The sequence below is a fragment of the Lactuca serriola genome, chromosome 1 (genome assembly GCF_051521515.1).
Source record: "Lactuca serriola cultivar US96UC23 chromosome 1, Lser_US96UC23_V15, whole genome shotgun sequence".
NCBI classification, from domain to species: domain Eukaryota; kingdom Viridiplantae; phylum Streptophyta; class Magnoliopsida; order Asterales; family Asteraceae; genus Lactuca; species Lactuca serriola.
In genome coordinates, this window is record NC_136408.1 from 176,355,412 (window position 1) to 176,376,342 (window position 20,931).

A 20,931-nucleotide genomic window follows, 5' to 3' on the forward strand; every position below is an offset into this window, starting at 1 on the left:
CACTTAGGAAGGTTCCCGGAGTACTGTCTAGGGGCACTTGGGGTGGATGAGATTGGAGCATGTGGTGCGGAGGGGATTTGAGTAGTAGCAACATGAATTGACACCGTTTGTTGTTTCTTTGAGGATTCCGAGCTTTGTCGTCCTTTCTGTTTGTTGTTCCTTCCCTTTTTGTTATCACCTTCCTTCTTGCCTTCAATTTCCCCTACTTTATCACCCTTCTTGTTGTTGTGATCGTACAGCTTCTTAGCCAATCTCTTGGCACTGTCAAAGGTTTTTGCATTCACGTCTATCACGTTTCCTTGAATCGGGGAGGTTAATGTCACACCCCTAAACCAGAATGGCGGAAACATTCAGGGGCGGATGACTTCACGTAGTATCATAACAGTTGAATATTTGTAAAGAAAGTAAACACAACCATCATAAATATAATTTAAAAGTTACATTGTTGAATACAATACATGTCTCAAAATAAATTACAATATGATGAGTTAATAAGTTTTTCTACTGACGGTTTAGCGTCCATTCTCCAAAAGCTGATGATTTACCTGTATTACTGAATCCCTGAGAAATACAAGTAGTTTTGAAAAAGTGTCAACAAATAAGTTGGTGAGTTCATAAGCGTTTTTGTTATAAAAATAAAATCCTTTTGGGTGTAAAATAACCGAGTTTGTTCCTAGAAAATCCAATATTTTCCATATATGTGTGGCGGTTTGAAAAGGTTCCAAAGACTGAATGCATAAGTGTTTTCCATACTTGAAATAGTATAAGTAGATTTATATAATTATATATAATCGCTAAGGCGTTTAACAGCCCCGTAAACCGAGATATATTAATACCCCATGTGAGTTTTTATAACCGTGCTATTGACCCAGACTGCCTGTAACAACGTTCTTCAGGTGTTGGAATGATATGACATTTGTCACCCCAGACCTTCCGGTCTAACTGTAGCTAACAATTTAGGTGTGGGATTGTCAATCCCATATAGATCTATACACAAGTATCACGCTCTCCCTACAAGAGATTATGGCTTATAAAACAGGACTTAATCTGCGAACTGAAAGGTTCGATGGAGGCAGATATCTCACAAAATTTAGTATCAACAGGTTTACGTATGAAAAGTTCCATTTTTATTGTGAATATAAGTATTTCCTCTTTTGTTTATAATATGTAAAACTATCACGAATATCTCATAAACCATACCTATTACAGTTTTTCAAAAAGTGTGTTTCATTTGAATGATAAACCTGGGTGTATTACCAACTTTGCATGTAAAGTAGTCTATACCGTTAGTAGTAACGTTATTTTATGTATTTAACATTTATACATAAGATGTAGGTAAAACATTAGAATTTATATGTAACGATTTGTATATTAACATAAGTTTTACTTGTGTTTCACTTGTATTTCTCCCCCCTAAAATATAGTAAAAACGTGAAAATATAGGGGTATGAACTCACTTGGTAGAAGTGACATTTTGATGAGGACGAGACTAAATTCGGGCAACACTTCGACTAGAGAAAGTTGATTTCTCATAAATCTCGGGGGCGTCGGGACTTGCGTCGTATACTAGCGGTGATACCGGGGCCTAGAGGTAGCTTAGAGGGGCTAAAGAGGTGTTTGATGGTGAAAGAGTTGAGAGAAAAGCAACCAAACCCGGGAAGCCTCGTTTCTTATTTATAGGGGCTGGCTGATCTTCGGACACAGGGCATACCTGTGAGGAACGTTGGGCGTTCCGGAGCGTAGGGCGTTCCTTTCTCGTACGCAGCGCGTTTAGCAGTCTCATGCGTCATCATTGACCGAAGCCTTAGACGGAGCAAGTGATGTGACCAGGGGTAACGTGGACTAACCGAGACCCAACATTTTCGAACGCGGCACGTTCCCTCGGAACGCAGGGCGTTCTCTTTGGACCCGCCTCAAAGTGTGTGCCTAGAACTTGTAAAATCCGTAATTGTCGCGTACGAGTTCTGTTTTTGACGTTCTTTATATGCACGCGAAGGTGAGAATATACTCTACAACTCTCGTTTAGACTTCATCGGCTAATTTTGACTTTATTTTTAATAATATATATTTTTAACAGGTCAGGACTGGAAAAGTCCGTTAAAAATCCATAACTTCTCCATCTGACTTCCGTTTTCGTCTGTCTTTTTACCATTGTATTACCATTGACAAGATCTTCAATTCTCGTTCAGGTCGTGTTGGCTAAAATTCGCTCGATCTCTATTTCGAGTTTTTAGCTGTCTACTACTACTCCGAAACTTAGAAAAATCATAGCTTCTTCATACGAAGTCAGATTTGGATGTTCTTTTTATGTATGTTCGCAGTTTAATGATATATACAACATTCATTTAGATACATAAGGCTAAGAAGTATTTTATTGAAATTTTGTATTTTATGCTTAACAGTGTTTTACCGGTTTTGCTGCGGATTTTTTGATTGGTCATAACTTCTTCATTATAACTCAGATTTTTGTGTTCTTTATATTTCTGAAAACCTTGTTACGATATCTATCATTTTATGTAACCCAATGGAGACTTTTGAACATTTCATTTTTGACGCTATATTTATTATATCAAAAATAGATTACCATACTTGACTTTAGGTCAATATATTGACTTGAAATATCGGGTTGTCACATGATCACCCTGTTAGAGGGAATTTCGTCCCGAAATTAATTCTTCATTAAGTATTTATAGACTAGGGAAAAGATGCGGGTATTTTTGTTTCATTTGATCTTCGCGCTCCCAGGTGTATTCAGGTCCTTGCTTGGCATTCCAACGGACCTTCACAATGGGTATGCGAATTTGTTTTGTTCTTTTTATTTCCCTATCCATTATTTCTACCGGTTCTCCTATGAAGTGGAGACTCTCGTTGACTTCGATTTCGTCCAGAGGGACAACGAGGGTCTCATCGGATAAGCATTTCTTTAAGTTTGACACATGAAAGGTAGGATGTGCGTTATTTAGTTCCTGCGGTAATCGAAGCTTGTATGTTACCGGGCTGATCCTGGCAAGGATCTCAAATGGTCCAATATACCTTGGATTTAGTTTCCCACGTTTTCCAAAACATATTAATCCCTTACAGGGTGAGACCTTCAACAGTACTCGGTCTCCAATCTGAAATTCCAAGGGCTTCCGTCTTTTTTCCGCATAATTCTTTTGTCTGTCTCTTGAAGCTTTTAGTCGTCCCGGATTTGGACAATCTTCTCGGTCGTTTCTCTTATGATTTTCGGGCCAGTGAGAGTGTTGTCAGGTACTTGTCCTCTAGTTAGTTGCGTTTCACCCACTTCTACCCAGCACAGAGGTGATCTTCACTCACGGCCATAGAGGGCTTCAAATGGAGTAACCTTGATGCTAGTGTGATAGCTATTGATGTATGAAAACTCGACCAATGATAAATGGGTATCCCATGCCTTACCAAAATCGATCACAAAAGCTCTTAGCATATCTTCTAAGGTTTGAATGGTTCTCTTGCTCTGGCCGTCAGTTTGTGGGTGGTAGGCGGTACTCATGTCTAGTCTCATTCTTAGAGATTTTTGTAGTGACTACCAGAACCTCGAGGTGAATCTACTATCTCGGTCCGAGATAATGGATATTGGTACACCATGCAGTCGTACAATCTCCCTTATGTAAGTTCTAGTTAGTTTCTCCAGCTTGTCTGTTTCCTTTGTTGGTAGGAAGTGTGCGGATTTGATTAACCTGTCGGCGATCACCCAAAATGGCATCAACTCCACCTGTTGCCTTGGTAAGTTGATTTTTAAGCCCAATGCAATCCACTACCACTCCCACTCAGGTATCTCCGATTGTTATAGTTAGCATGCGGGTTTTTGCTCTGAAGTTCATGATAAGACTCATCCTTGGCTCATCCATCCTCACCTCGTGTATACGAGTTGTATATAATTTAAATAAACAAAACCTTCGGTTGGGTGGCTCTACCCCAAGTCCACAACCAGACAAGAAACAGGAAGTAGGGCGGAATCACACATCCTAAATCTTGTTGAGTCTAAATTATATGCCACTCTTGCATATACAACTAGCAGCAATAGATTAACCTAATGAGTTCTTCTACTCTATTCTTGAACTTGACCTGCAGTACAAGTGGTCTTCCACGGAGATCTGTTGGGTATGCTACAGGTGGTTACTGAATTCTTGAGACCTCTTTGGTGCTTTCATGTTTCAAGTTTTCTATCAATTGAGCCGGCAAGAAGGTGTGGTACCCCTCGCATGGGTACTTCTGAAGTTTTGAAGTGATATACAATATAAGGGTTTGCATTATGGATTGGAAGGATTTCATCTGACAGTTGTTTTAAGGAAAAAGTTCTTTTTCATGGTAGGGATCAAACCAAACCATGTCGGATGAGGTTGTCGGAACTTCTCAACGAAGTAGATATTAAGTTATTTTGGAAAAGATGATTACTAGGATGATGAGCAATTCTATGTACATGAGTTTTCAGCGCCTTCAGTTTTATTCTGTTATTTTGCTACGAATCCCCCTTTTAATTCAAAATTGGCGGATATTACTAATACGAGGGTTCTGATAATTTGAAACTACGAACCTTCACGCAATGATTCCTACTAGGTCTCTCTATCATCGCTTGTTGTACACAAGTCATGTATAATTAAGATTGGTAAGACAGTTGACTGAGCAACCCTGCCCTAAATCCACAACCAAACAAGGAACAGGAAATGAGACGGGACCATTCACCTTAAATCTAAAATCTTGATTATAAATGACTCTAATGCATACACTAAGCCATCATAGCTTACCTGATAGGGTTCTCAGTTTTATATGAGTGTTGTGATTTGGTTCGAATGAAAGAGTAATTATAATTATAAATAAATTATTGGGGTTTGCAAGCATACCAAAAATATAGCAGGGTTCTTTGATGCTTCCCCATTCTTTGGGGTCAAACTCCTCCTGCTCCCCCGTCATTCTTTTCTGTTGGACAGTACCTCTTGCAATGTCCTTTCTCACCATAAAGATGACATATTGGACTTGTTCCAACGTTGGTAGTTGAAGTGATGAATTTGACCGGAGTCCTACAGAAACGGGCAGCGTGCTCCTTTATGTTGCATCCATTGCAATGTAGTACTCGACAGACTCCATGATGATGGTAGTTGCACTTGCTGCAGTGTGGGAGGTTTCCTAAGTAGGGCTGATGGGGGTATTGACTGCCCCAGCTTGTTGCCATTCTGTAGGTCCTTGAGTTGAACAACTCCCTTTCTTGTTCTCGAACTTTCATTTCCGAATATTAGGTTTGAGTTTCGGAGTGTCTTTACAAGTAGACATTTGTTGCTGAAATTGGTTATCACCACGATCGAAATTGCCGATCACATTTCCACTAACATTTGTGTTGTTAGCATTAAGGTGAGCCATGACAACTGCTACGGCTGATGTGACTGCAGCTTGAAACGTAGCCGCATCTATCTGAAGGATTGGTGTTTTATTAGAGGGTTGGTTACGTTTCTTCGGAGGCATGATTCTGTTACAAAATGAGAAAATGGGCTCGTGAGCGATTATGGTTGGCTTTAGATGTATTCTAATAATTTATATTAATACAAATTTTTCATTTCGACATATTGATCTCAAAGATTTGACCTGCATCCCTATGATGCAGTCCTGGTAAAAGAGTAAAAGGAAGTTTCTAGAATGGTTACGAGACGAGTGTCATCCGAACGAAGTTATCTTTGGTTGGTGGATACTATGTTTCTGTTTTCGAAAAGATTTGAAAGTAATTCATAATAGAGTCTACGATAAATCGACTTCTGAATTTGAGAAGTAATCACTCTCGATTGAGATTTCGCGATCCAAATTATTGTTATTAGCTAATACAGGAAAAGATGATAAGTTCGAATCCTAATGTGAGTAATGTATTCATTAACTCACTAGGTTGCATTATTTATTAGTTATTACTATGACGAAAAGGCACTCAAACGCTTCGCCTGGAACACGTGTGGTTCTCCTCTGTTCTCCGTTCTATTCTGGGTGATAATGATTTGTTCTCTCCTGGTATTTATAGGGTGTCCTTATCCTTCGTAGGTATATTGAATTTTTGTGCCGTCTTACTTCCGATTCTTACACTGATCTCCATTACTTCATAATGAAGAGTTCGAATCCCGGAAGTTCATGCGAATGTACGTTTTTTTTCGTTTTGTTATACTGTTCTCGATGATTCAACCTACATATCTGCTACGATTCTATAGAACTGTAAAAGCATTTAAGTTATTAAGACAGAATATTGACATTAACATCTTAAGTTGGTTCGGGTTTTACGCGGAGGCATCTTTTACTATAAAGCTTAAAAGGTGAAACGATCGTAAGATATCAAGAATGAACATGAATTTGATATGTCATAACTAAAACACTTAGTTCGATAGGGATTTTGTAAGGAATTGGAATTAGAAGTTTAATACAAGTACAACTTGTAACAGAATAATGTGAAATTGAGTGGTTATTTTTCAAAATGTAAGAAGTAAATGTCGATTGTACGGGTGTATTAAGAACATAGAGCTTGGAAAACTTGACCTTAAACATGTCTACAATACACCATAATTCTTGGAAAAAAGCATCGACAATAAAATGACCTACCGAAATGGATTTTCGTGGTCGAACTGAAAAAGCATGAAAAATAACTCTAAGACATCTCCGAACAACCATAATTCTTGGAAAAAAAGCATCGACATTAAAATGACCTATCTTGTACATCATGATGTTCTCGTAATTGTTGCACTTCGGCTTGCGAAGCCGCCAGTTCTTCCTGCAAGAAGTTGGTACGATCCCTTGTTGCGTTATGACTGTCTTCCAGGTTGCGAAGACGAACAACGTCGACACCAGTGGTAGCCTCAATCTGCACTACTCGGTCGATGATAGCTCTTCCCTGTTCTGTGTTGCGAGAAACGCGACGAACCAACACAGGAATCTCTCTATCTGCTGAACCTCCGGCGTCTAGATTGTAGAAAGCTTTGGTTCCCTTGTTAGGGGAAATTTTGACCTTGTTCATGACTCCACCTGTCTAGGTTTATGGCCCACAGAGGCGTCGGGCCTTGAAAGTTTCGATGAGGGTTTGGGTTCTGAGTAACTGGAGGTGGATTGTAAGCTTCTGATCCGGAGTCGTCATCTTCGAGAAAGATTTCAACATAATCATCGTCTAGGGGAAATTGCAAGCTCATCTTCTGGTTTGGCACCGAGCCAACCAGCATTCTCTTGATTAGGAAAGTACGGATCTCTGGGAGGATGGAATACAACCATTTTTATCTAAGCGAGAATAGGGATAAGAGAAATATGAATATAACTTAAGGGTAAGAAGATAACTTTTGTGATAAGACCTACACCGGGTCCTCCTATAACTACCTAGTGTATATGTTGAGAGAAAAACTTAGAGACACACTTGAACAAACGTTAGAACAAGTAGATTGTGGAATAGTTAATCTCAAAGGATCTGAAAGCTCAAAAATAATATTAATAAGTTAGAGTTAGATAGTTAGAGATTTAGTTGCGGAAAAGTAAAGAAATAGAAATGACAACAATTGTTATATCAAGTATACACTTAAGATGATTCATAACAAGGAATGCATTCAAACCAAGTTAATAAGGAAGATCAAACTTAGTGATTAAGTCACAAAAGACTTGCTCCAAAGAGAGGTTATAATCAGTTGTACTCTAGTAAGATTTGAGAGTAAGAAGGGATGCGTAGTGAAATAGAGAGATAGAAAAGATAACTTCAGAGATGTGTATTCAGAATAGATAGATGCGTAGTGAAATAGAGAGATAGAAAAGATAACTTCAAAGATGTGTATTCAGAATAGATAGATGCGTAGTTTTGAATACAAGAGAATGAGCTCTATTTATAGAGACTCACGAAGTACACTAGATTACATCTCTATCAGTAGCCATGCAAGGCATACTGGACAATAGAGAGTATTACAATAAAACACAAGTAAAGTAATCTAGTAAAGTGACTACGGTAGGTAGAGACTCTGAATGCGGTTGCTGATGAAGGAGCTCGACTGCGAGTGTTTGACGGCTAGGGTAGCTGATGTTCAAGAGGGTCACTTTTTATGATTCAACAATTTCCCCCTAAGTGACCTCTTTAAATTTTGTTCAGCTATCAAGTTTAAGAAACTTGATCAGGATCCACCAAAACTTCCTGATGTTTTCCAACCAGATGATTCTCCTTAAAATCTCGAACTTGACTTCTGCAGTAGTGTGCTTCGATTTTTCAACTACGGTTCGGCAGATATCAAGTTGCTTCCTGGTGAGGCGATGCATGGCAGTCATAGGAATGAAGTATTTGACATTATCGATCTTCCTTTTGAAAATGACTCCAAGTTCAGGAAAATTGGTTGCACCTAAGGATCTTTCTTGATAGCCTTCGGTAGGCATTGGTGCAGGATCGAGTGGAGGCAGATCAAATTTCTTGGCAATGCTGGGGTAGATGTCTGCGTCGATTTTAGCAAAATCACAGACCGTTTCCTTCAAAAAGGTATTAGCCCTTTCAAGCGCAATCTTCATCTTCGGATGCTTCTCCGACTTGTTCTGAAACACCTTAGCTATGAGAAAGACTTCTTCCGGATTAATGCAAGGGAAGTCAGCTTGGGTGAGGACATAGTCGTGTTCCCTTCTAGTGAGGGTGTACTGGATGAAGTCAACCTTCATGGACTTCTGAATCTTGTAGTTCTTGACTGCAGATGGTCTATCGTTAGACCATATTTTCTTAATGGGAGAGCCATGCTTAGCATAAAAAAGACTAAGTCTCTCAAATTCCATTGGCGGTCTTTTGTGGTCTGGAAGGCTGCGGTCGAATTGCTCAAACACAGTGAAGTATTTGGCATTTGGAGAGATTGGGACATCCTAGTAGCCATCCGAAGGGGGTTCAGCATAGGTGAGGTGAGGTCTGTATTCTTCATCCAGCAGTCTGCGGTGAGGATTGATCCAAGAGTTTGTCAAGGATTCGTCAATGATGGTATCAAAATCGCATTCTCTCCATATGAGCTCCGCAAGTTTAGCTGCCTTCCAATCTTTTTTCCTTTGGGTGGTGGCAGGGGAGTCAGTTGAGCTTGGAGAGGACATGTGCTCAACCAGGTTTTTGAAGTGAGGGGGAGTCTCTGGTTTCTCAACCGTGGTCTCTTTTTGAGGTGGAGTGTGATGAGATGGAGTGTGATGAGATGGTTGCGGTGTAGGAATTTTTTCGGTGATGATGGGGGGGACTCTGATGCTGTGAGATGGAGTGATTTGAATGATGGACTTCTTCTTCACTGTGATGGACTTCGTCTTCACTTCCCCCTCTTGAGGAATGCAACCCAGGGGCTTCCTCAAGCCATTTTTGAAGGCCATCAACTTTGGCAAAAACGTCTTGAAATTGAGCTTTGAGGGCATCGGCCAACTGTTGATTATTGGGAATGGAGGAATTGAAGAGCAGTCTATGAATTTCCTTGGTGAGCTGAAGAATCTCGAGACCATGGAAGTTGGAGGATAGGGATCGTTGCAGTCTATTGATTGTGGCTTGAAGAACTGATATAGTGGACTCATATGCAGTATGAGTCTCAGCTATCAGTTTTTGAGACCGTGAGGCTTGATCCGCAATGACTGCTTGGAGATCTTTCTTGATTGCGGTCACCTTAGAGATGAGGCGTTCCGCAACAGCCATGAAGTCCTTGTGATCTACTTTGCGATTGTTGTCAAGGGATCGGATTCCCATTTCAACTTTGAGAGAAATTCTCTCAGCAGCCAATCGCTCACGCGTTTCCAAGCGCTCTATTCGTTCGATTAATGACTGCGGTCCGAGGGTGTCTTCTTGTTGCGGTTGAGTTGGCTTGACCGCAGCTAGGATTTGATAAACTTTTGCTTGTAAGCTCAGAAATTCTTTTCTTGTGACAGCATTCTTCTTCTTTTTCTTTTTCTCTTTGGGTTTAGAAGTTGAATGGTGCGAGCCACTGGATTCCTCTTCTTCATCGAACATCATAAGGTCATCATCAGAGGGAGAGGGTTTGTTTACCTCCTGAATGGTATCATCATCAAGACCGAAGGTGGGAGCAGAACTGACTTCTATTGCGGTTCCTTCGTCTTGTGATTTATGAACTGTTGGAGTTGGATTTGGATTTGGAGTTGGAGTTGGAGTTACTCTGGAGGGGCCTGCACCTTCACCTATTGCTTGAGCTTTGAGGATTGTCTCAGCCATCTTGGTCATCCAGTCTTGAACCTTCAGAATGGTGGCTACGGTATTGGCATTATTGATTGCATCTGCCCAATACTTAGCCACTGAATGGATTTCTTATTCCCTTTGTTGTTGTTGCTTGATCTGTTGTTCCTTGCGTGCTTGGAATGCCCTTCTGAAAGCGGCATATTTCTTGATGTCTGACTCAGTCACTGGAGTATAGTTCAACCATGAGTCATTTGATTCATCCCCGTCAAATCCTTGGAAGCGCACCAAAGTGTCCTTCGGGTTCACGGATCCTTGCACATTTGTGCTCACCGTGCCTAAACCACCTGCTGCGGATGTAAGCAGAGTAGGATTTCCTGAGCTTCCTTGGTCTCCTTGACCCGTAGTCAAGTTTGGCCTCGGCTCAGTTCTGGCATGGGCGGAAGAAGTGCCCTGCGGTTGGGGAGGTGTTTAAAGTGTTTGGGTTACGTTCAAGAGGATGGAGCGCAACTCCTCAAGTGAAAAGAAATGCAGTCGGGAAGCCCTGGAGACCTTAGGGCGTGCACTAGTGGCATCCTCTTGGGATTGAAATGGGGGAGAGTCTCCACGAAGTGATGAAAAAAACTCACTTTCTGAGCTTGAGTGGTATTCGATGGTGGTATTGAATGGGTCTGCGGCCACCCCAAGGACTACCGGAGCCTTTTGAGAGGCTTCAGTATTGGTGTGGTCACGCATATGGCCAGTGGTATTGGTTTTTCTTTTCTTAAGGATGGCAATTGGTTGCGCATCCTCATCAGAATCACTATCAGGTGTGGGTGCGGTTGGTTTGATTTTACGTTTCTTGGTGGGTGCGGTTGGTTTGGGAGCATTCTTCTTGGGAGTTCTTTGTTTCTTCTTGGAGGCCAATTGCTTTCTTCTTTGAGAAGATTGGATAGAGTAGTAGAATAAGGGACTGCGGTACCTTCAGGGTTGATGATTGTGGATGGGTTTTGAAGAGGCGAGGTAGGAAGGTATGGGGCAATAACTTCCGTAGCCTCAATATGATCTGAGACATCAGCAGTATCAAGACCAAGAGTGGAAAGAATGTGGGTAGGAAGTCCTCGAATTGGTCCAAAAATAGATTGATCAGAGGAGGGATTGTACCTTTTGAGATCCTTGGGGTCAAAGAAATTGATGTCACTGCCCATGTCGATCCCTGCATCCGCATGGAGGTCTGAAATGCAGAGGGACCAAAACCTTGCGAAAGTGAGTTCGGTTGGGTTCTCCCTTGGGCTCTCCTTGGGAATGTATTGAAGAAAGTCGTCCCATAGGATCTGCCCGTAGTTCACGTCATGACTTGTGAAGATACTCCACACCAGCTCCAAAAGTTTAAGTCCCATATTATTCGTGCCTCCGGTTCTGCCGGATAGACTACGGATGACGAAGTGGCAAACAAATTGCCAGACCGCAGGTAGTTGGTTTTTCTTGAATTCCCCAATTCCTCTAATCTTCTTTTCATATCCCATTTGGTAAAGTGCAGAGGTAACGTCCGCCATGGATGGGGTAAAAATCTTGATGGAGGGATGAACAAGGAGGTTAATGGCAGAAAGAAACTTTTCTTTGGACAGAATGACCAAAGAATCGTCAACCAGGTTAAGATGGACTTCTTGTGGGTTTTCGAGTGGGCGATAGGCGGAGAAGGCACATTTGAATAGGGTTGAGATTGGGACAACATCCATGAAAGCATCGAAGGGGCCAAACAGGGGATGATTCTTCAGAAACTTGATCATCAGCTTGATCGGAGCATTGTAGGATGAATGATCTTCGAATATAGCTCTGAAGTTGCTTGAAGCAATCGTGGGAGAGTCTGAACCAGTAGGGTTCACTGATCCAGATGCCTTGGATTGTTTCTTGGAAACACCTGATTTCACCATTGTAGGAGCTTGAGAGAAAGAGTAGAAAAACAGAGTGCTTGTAGGAATTTGAGAAGGAAGATTCAATGTTCAGAAAGCGTAAAGTGTTTTTGGGGAAGACGAAGGGTTTATATAAGGGTGAAGTGAAACAGTAACTGTTTTTACCCTAGGTAAAAAGAGAGGATAAGGTAAAAGGTCGTTTGGGGGGAATCTTTTGAATTGGAAATTAAATCTCAGCCACATAAGACGAAACGGTTTTAAAAAGGTTTTTGAGATTTTACCAAAAGGGATTTGCATTTAATGAAAAGTCAGACGTACATCATTACGTCAGGTGATCGTGTGGTGAGGGGAAAAGAAGTTGTAACGGATGAGACGTGTTGGGTAAGAGGAAAAGACATATTAAGGATGCGTTTATGGAAGAACGCTCTTTTTGTCATCATACCTAAAATAGGTCTGACACAAGGTTTATTCAAAAAGGAGAATGAGACAGTTTCTCAAGGAATGTTTTTTTTTATTTAATGTTTTCTTATTTAATGAAGGATCATTAAATAGCACACCATGAATCAAGGATTAATGAAACAATTGAGAAATTATCAGTGTGATTGTCATTGCGGATGAACAGATGTCATTGCGGATGAACAGATGAATGTCTGCAGTATAGGAACTAAGGAGAGCACTTGTACAAAAGGTTAGTAATAACAAACAATAAGGACCCATGAAAGATAAGTATGATTTATGGTTGCGGTACATAGACTGCGGTACCAAAACCATCTATCATAAGTAGCTTTCAGTTAGAACCGCAACGAAGACCAAGGATGGTCTGCGGTATTTATCAATTAAAAAAGAATTGCGGGTCTGGATTCATCATTCCCAACATTTGCAGGAAGGTGTTAAGTTTAGTGGAATCGATCGCTTTTGTGAACACATCAACAATCTCTTCATGAGTATGGACAAAGATGAGTTCAATGTTACCTTTCAAGATGTGGTATTTGATGAAGTGATACCGTAGTTCAATATGCTTAGTCTTGGAGTGCTGAATTGGATTGTGAGAAATAGCAATAGCACTTTCAGAGTCACAGTAAATTGGTATCCGCAACATTCTGTATCCGTAGTCCATAAGTTGTGTCTTCATCCATAGGACTTGTGAACAAGAGTTGGCTGCGGCCACATACTCAGCTTCTGCGGTAGACAGAGATACACAACTTTGTTTCCTTGATGACCAGCTGACGAGTCTTCCACCTAGAAATTGACAACCATCTGAAGTGATTTTTCGATCTAGTTTGCATCCGGCGTGATCCGCATCTGTGAATGCTTGAAGGCTGAAATCATTGCTTGCGGGGTACCATAATCCAAGAGACTTGCTTTCTTTCAAGTACCATAGTATCTGTTTGGCTGTGGTCATATGTGACACTTTTGGGTCAGCCTGATACCTTGCGCATACACCTGTTGCAAAGACAATGTCTGTCCTGCTTGCGGTGAGGTACATCAAAGAGCCTATGATACCTCTATAAGTCTTGTGATCCACAGATTCGCCTGAGGGATCAGCAGAGATCTTATATCCGAAGACCATGGGGACCTTAGCCGAAGAACAGTTATCCATAGAATATTTCTTTAACAGTTCAGTGGTGTATTTCTCTTGATGAATGAATATCCCTTGCGGAACTTGTTTCACTTGAATTCCTAGAAAGAAGTTAATCTCTCTATTCATGCTCATTTTGAATTTGTTGGTCATGAGCTTGGCATATTCATCCACCATTCCTTGATCAGTCGATCTGAAGATGATATCATCCACATATATTTGTACTAGCATAAGGTGGTCACCATTTGCTTTTCTAAATAAAGTGGGATCAATCACTCCTCTTTTGTATCCGGACAAGACAAGAAATTCAGAGAGAGTCTCGTACCATGCTCTTGGGGCTTGTTTCAGACCGTAGACTGCTTTTTCAAGTTTGTAGCAGTGGTCTGGGAATTCAATACTTTCAAAGCCTAGAGGTTGTTGAAGATAAACCTCTTCTTTTAATTCCCCATTGAGAAATGCACTCTTAACGTCCATTTGGTGTACCTTGACGTTTTTGTGGGCTGCGTATGCTAAGAAGACTCGGATGGCTTCCATTCGTGCCACCGGAGCATACGTTTCATCATAGTCAACACCTTCAAGTTGACTGTAGCCCTTTGCAACTAGCCTTGCCTTGTTTCTGACTACCACACCAGATTCATCCAGCTTGTTTTTGAATACCCATCTAGTACCAACAATGGTGTGACCATGTGGCTTCGGGATGAGCTTCCACACTTTGTTTCTTTTGAATTCTTCTAGCTCTTCTTGCATTGCTGATATCCAATCAGGTTCTAGCAATGCTTCTTTGATCGTTCGGGGCTCGACCGAGGACATAAATGTTGCGTAGTGACAATGATCAGATAAGTCCTTGGAAGATCGAGTCTGGATACCTGCGGATGGGTTGCCAATGATTTGACCTGGTGGGTGGTCCTTCGTCCATACGTGTAGACGGGGTTGCAGATGATCAGCAGCTGCGGTAGAGGGAATATCTTCAATATCAGAAGATTCTGCGGTTGGAGATGGCAGTCCCCCCTAAATTTGAGAACATCCTGCAGAATCATCTTGGTTTGTTGGAACGAGAATGGAATTTTCTTGAGCAGTTGGAAGAGGATCCCCCTGGATTGCGGATGGGAGTTCCTCTGGAACCTGAGAAGGTTCCCCCTGGACTGTGGATGGAAGAGTGATAATCCTTGAATCGGTTCTTGTGTCAATGTTCTCTATGAGTTCATCATCCGAATCCGAAGATACGTTTGATGGTAATGATTCACTGCAGATAGGAACTTGAGCAGCATCAAGTACTGGAACCTCGACGGTTGTTGCTTGATCCAGAGTAGAGCTTTCCCCCTCAACCGGAGAGGTGAAAGTATTGAGAGATGCTACTTCGGATAGTGATGGACCAGAAACATCAGCGTGTTGTTGTTGAGCTGCCGGTGACACAAGAACTTCGGATAATTTTCCATGATTGTTGTGGTTTCAGTGGATGGAGGGGCGTTGCGGATGTGAAAGTCATCAAATTTCACATCGAAGCTTTCAATGATTAGCCTTGTACGTCTGATGAGGACCCTGTAAGCAACTTTGTTAGTGGAATAGCCAAGAAAGATGCCTTCATCAGACTTCGGTGCAAACTTGTTAAGCTGATCTCGGTTGTTGATCACGAAACATCTACACCGAAAGATATGAAAGAAGCGAACATTTGGCTTGCGGTTGTTAAGGCCCTCATACGGTGTTTTGTTTAGGCGTTTGCACACAATACTTCGGTTTTGAACAAAGCATGCGGTGGCTATAGCTTCAGCCCATAAGTAGAGAGGAAGGTATGCGAAATTGAGCATGGATCTGGCTGCTTCTACTAGAGTGCGGTTCCTTCTCTCTACTACCCCATTTTGTTGTGGTGTATAAGGAGCTGAGAAGTTGTGAGTGATGCCTTTGGAAACCAAGAAACTGTTGAGAAGATGATTAATAAACTCGGTTCCATTATCACCGTGGATACGTCTTACTGGAAGCTTGATCTGAAGTTCTATTTCCTTGATGAAATTGATGAGAATCTGCGGTGTTTCTGACTTGAGTCTAAGGAAGAAGACCCATGTGAAGTGTGTAAAGTCATCTACAATAACCAGTATATGTATTTCTTGTGATGGAGACTGGCTACGGTTGATGGACCGCAGAGATCAATGTGTAAGAGCTCTAGAGGTTCAGAGATTGAAGAATCAATCACCATGGGGTGACTTGCTTTGGATTGCTTCCCACATTCACATGCCGGACATAGAGTATCGTTGCTGAATTTGAGAATAGGGAGACCTCTGACTAGTTCTCCGATGACCAAATTGTTGATGTACCTGAAGTTGAGATGAGCTAGCTTGCAGTGTCATAGCCAGCTGACTTCGGATACGGCTTTGGATAGGAAGCACAACTGCGGTATACCAATGATCAGAGAGACATCCAAAGGGTACATGGTACCTTCGGATCGAGATTTGATCAAACATGTGCTCCTATCACTTGTCATTACATAGCAGAATTGATCATCAAATTCAACTCGATGCCCTGCCTTACATAGTTCGCCAACACTGATGAGATTGTGTTTAAGGCTTTCTACATAAGCAACCTTTTGAATAGAAAAATTCCCCGTAGTGAGAACACTATAACCTCGGATGACTCCATTCGCATTGTTGCCGAATGTAACATTTCCACCATTGCATATTGGCCAGAAATCCCGAAGGTATTCTAACCTTCCGGTCATGTGCAAGGAGCAGGCACTGTCAATTAACCATTCATATTCTTGTTCCTCCTTGCACAAGGCCTGAGAATTACACGGTTAGTTTAGGCATCCAAACTAGTTTGGAGCCTAAGGCAATTGGTGAATTTCAGAATGATGCATGGACCGAGGTTGTAGGGACGGGTCTCTTGTCAAATTTTGATCCTAGTCCTGGGTGTTTGTGCAGATTTGGAGTGTTGTGAGTTTTTGAAAAAGTACGAGGTTTCTGACTCCGACTAGATTTTACATAGGATGAATCCTTTTGACAACTACACTGACATTTACAAAAAGAGATTTTTTTTCTTTTGATCTGACACTACGCTTGGTCAGCGGTCTATATGATGAATTGGACTTGATACCGGTCCGAGGTTGGTAATCCCTAACATGAGTGGTGTTGGGTTTTGAAAAAGCTTGTTTTTGAAAAGGTTTAGCATGTGTAGGTCTTTAAGTTCTTTTTGGTGGAGTTGGTAGAATACCCTTCCACTTTTTGAAATTTTGACGTGACTTTAAAAGGGTTGGAGTGGGTAAGATACCCTTCCATTTTGGGTCATCTGAGGAATAGACTTGAAAACCATCGTTTTGAAAAGACTTTGCACCTTTTTGGGTTTTGTCAGATGAATTAGAAATGACTGATGAAACTTGACATTATTTTTTGTGTGTTTTCTTGATAGGAGAGTTTTTTGAAAAATAGTGTGAGAAAACAAATTTTTCTGGACTCTTGGACTTTGGAAATCTGACATGCTTCTTGTTTTTCGAAAAAATTTGTCTATTTGTGCCACGGGATCGAATTTCCTCTTTGAAAGCCTTTTTCGCTAAGGATTTTGGTGAACCGCAGTCTTTGTTGTTCAACTGCGGTTTCCTAGAACCCTTTGAAAATTTGTGAAAGCGAGGGCTTGAGTCATCAGAACTTGAAGATTCAGGGATTTGAGAGCATTGACCCACTTTAAAGTTTTCTATGGGTAATTCGTGATGAATTATTTGAAGAGTGGCAGAACTTTTGTTCGAAGACTGCGGTAGGGATGACTTGACTACTACAGATTAAGTCTTAGTTGGGACTACAGTGGGACTTTTGTGGGACTTTTGGCTATAGTGAGAAACATTGCGGTCTGAGGGCAGAGATGGAAAGTCTTTCGAGACTTCGGGGCCCTCAATGACAATTTCTTCATCAACTACTGATGAGGTTTGAGAATTAGGTTAAATGGTGCCACAGAGAGGAATTTGATCACATGTGTGACCCGAAACCTCAAGCACATTTTCCTCAATGACACAATTATTTCTTAGACTATGCAGTCTACCGAAGTGAGTTTTGATGTCTTTGGGAAAGGTCTTGTTATTGACTGGGAAATGAAATTCTCGGTCTGGAGGGACATACAGTCTGTCTTTCTTGAACCGGGGTGAGGAATCCATTGCGGTAGGATATCCATTTGACCAACCCCAATTGTATGTATTGTCCACGGTTCCATTGTTTACCAAATTTTCAATAGCTTCACTTTCATTGAAAAAAATTTCGATTAAAAGATTTAAGCGTACAATTTCACTCTGAGCTAAATCTCTTTGGTTCAAAGCTATTTCTAATTGGGTTTCACTCAACATTCTTGCATCTTTTTCTAACTCTAAGTCCTTCTCTAACATAGCCATTTTGATTCTTTTGTTATCCAGTCGTCCTCTCATGTGGAACATCTCTTGGGACGCAATGTTCTTCTCATCTAAGGCTTTGTTATAGTCTGTAAGGATGGCAGCACAAGTGTCATTAAGATCATCTATGTAGGGTTGACAGTCATGCATGTTATAGTTTAGAGTTTGGATCATAAGTTTTACCTGTTCGACGGTGCTTAGAGTTCCATCCTTTGCCATGTAGCAGTAGTTTTTGTCTAGCTTTGTAGACCCATCATCATCCGCAGTTGCCAGCATGCAGATTTTCCCTTTTCCTTTGATACTGCTGATGGATTCATCTTCGTCTCCGGATGACCAAACTTGATGGTCTCTTTTGACATGGGCTATGTATGCCCTTGCCTTTTCTTTATCTTCCAACTCTTGAGCCATTCTAAGGTAGAATGCTTTATCTTTCACTACATTGGCCTTACAATCTCTTGCAAAGTGATTCTCTTTGTTGCATTTGTGACAAATTACAACATCAGTCTTGTCTTCTGAGGGAGTACCGGAGTCAGTGGTCTGAGTAGACTGCGGTGCCTCCTTTGGTTGATTATTTTGAGATTGCGGTGGTGGATGAGAACTTTTGGGATAATGAGGATGGTTATTCTGGGAACCGAAGTTGCGGTTGAATGGAGGTTTGTTGAACTGTTGATTCTTGTGGAAGGAAGGAGGTGGTAGACGGTTGAACTGTTGGCTAACCAGAGCAATAGCCTTCTGAAATTCTTCTTCATCGTCATACTCTGAGTCAGCTTCGTATGACTGCGGTGGAGTGTCATACGAGGGAGAGTAAGATTGATTATGTGGAGCTTGTGCTATGAGAGCAAGTGGTCCTCCGAAGTCAGCACAGTCTTTGAGTACGGTGGATTTTTGTGCTTGCAGTTCTCCATAGTGCTTGTAGAGTGACAAAGAATGAATCTTTCTATTGCCTTGGACTATCATCTTAGCCGTAGTCCAATGTCTTCCCAAACCATTAAGAAAATGAAGATTTGTTTCATGGTTACTGCGGATGGTGCCCGCATTGGACAACTTGGTGACTATTAGGTTGAACCTATTAAAGGAGTCTTCCAGGCTTTCGCCGGTATGAGCTTTGAAGTTGTTGAACTCATTGAGTGCGGTAGTAAGCTTCTTGTCTTGTGCTTGTTCTGAGCCTTCGTACAGATTCTTGAGAACTTCCCAGATCTCTTTTGCTGATTTGAAATTTATGATAATATCGAAGTTATCAGGAGCAACTCCACAGGAGATTTCATAAAAAGCAACAGCATCATTTTCCATTTTATCGAGATCATCCTTGGTGGGACGACTCATGACTGGTTGTCCTCCTCCTAGTCTGGTTGTAGCGCCGTCAGTTTGGACCGGTGTAAGGACTGGGACATGTGGTCCTTCTTCTACGGATCGCCATACATCTCTACCAAGTCTCCTTAAGTATCTTTCCATTCTTTGTGACCAGTGATGATATTCATTTGCTACCAGTACTAGGGCTCGGTTAGAACCACCAACACTATTGGAAACATTCAGAGATAACGATTATGCCATTTTTTGAAGGTTTTTTTTAAGAAATGAGCTTCAGTGGTATAGAAGGCCCTTTGAAAATCAGAGTTCCGTTTTCAAAAAGCAACCACTATGGCTCTGATACCAATTGTTGAGAGCAAAACTTAGAGACACACTTGAACAAACGTTAGAACAGGTAGATTGTGGAATAGTTAATCTCAAAGGATCTGAAAGCTCAACAATAATATTAATAAGTTAGAGTTAGATAGTTAGAGAGTTAGTTGTGGAAAAGTAAAGAAATAGAAATGACAACAATTGTTATATCAAGTATACACTTAAGATGATTCATAACAAGGAATGCATTCAAACCAAGTTAATAAGGAAGATCAAACTTAGTGATTAAGTCACAAAATACTTGCTCCGAAGAGAGGTTATAATCAGTTGTACTCTAGTAAGATTTGAGAGTAAGAAGGGATGCATAGTGAAATAGAGAGATAGAAAATATAACTTCAGAGATGTGTATTCAGAATAGATAGATGCATAGTGAAATAGAGAGATAGAAAAGATAACTTCATAGATGTGTATTCAGAATAGATAGATGCGTAGTTTTAAATACAAGAGAATGAGCTCTATTTATAGAGACTCACGAAGTACACTAGATTACATCTCTATCAGTAGCCATGCAAGGCATACTGGACAATAGAGAGTATTACAATAAAAGACAAGTAAAGTAATCTAGTAAAGTGACTGTGGTAGGTAGAGACTCCGGATGCGGTTGCTGATGAAGGAGCTCGACTGCGGGTGCTTGACGGTTGCGGTAGCTGAAGTTCAAGAGGGTCACTTTTTATGATTCAACAATATACAAATCACATATAATCAAGATCGAGTAGACCGTTAGATAAGTAGCTTTACTTTAAGTCCACATCCAACAAGGAAAAGGGCCTAAAGCGAAATCATAAATCCTAAGCCTATAAAATCTCAATCATGTGTAACTTTAAAGTATGCACTTTGCAATTATAGACCTGCCAGTGAAGGTTTTTAATTTTTGAATAAGATTCTATTTATTTGACGATTCCTAGTTCTAATTAAATATCGAGGTTCGCACGATTATTACGGTTCTTATAGTACTATGAAATACTTCTATAGTATTTCAAATTCGTAAGTTTGATTCAAGTATTTTCTTTGGTAAGTTTTTGACTTGTTATTCACTATTACTATTCCTCGACATACGTTGGTCACACCTTGGATAAATATAGTTGATTAGGCTATATTTATTCTCGATCTGATTACAAACCCCGAGGCCTAATCATAGCGTCTCAAATTGTCTTAATACTTTTGTAAAATTTTGGTTATGATACTAGACCGATGCATGCATGTACTTATACTTTTATAAAACTAGTGTTTTTTTTTCTTAAAAGTATAGTTTGTGAAAATGTTTAGTCAGAGGGTTTTAGTCCCT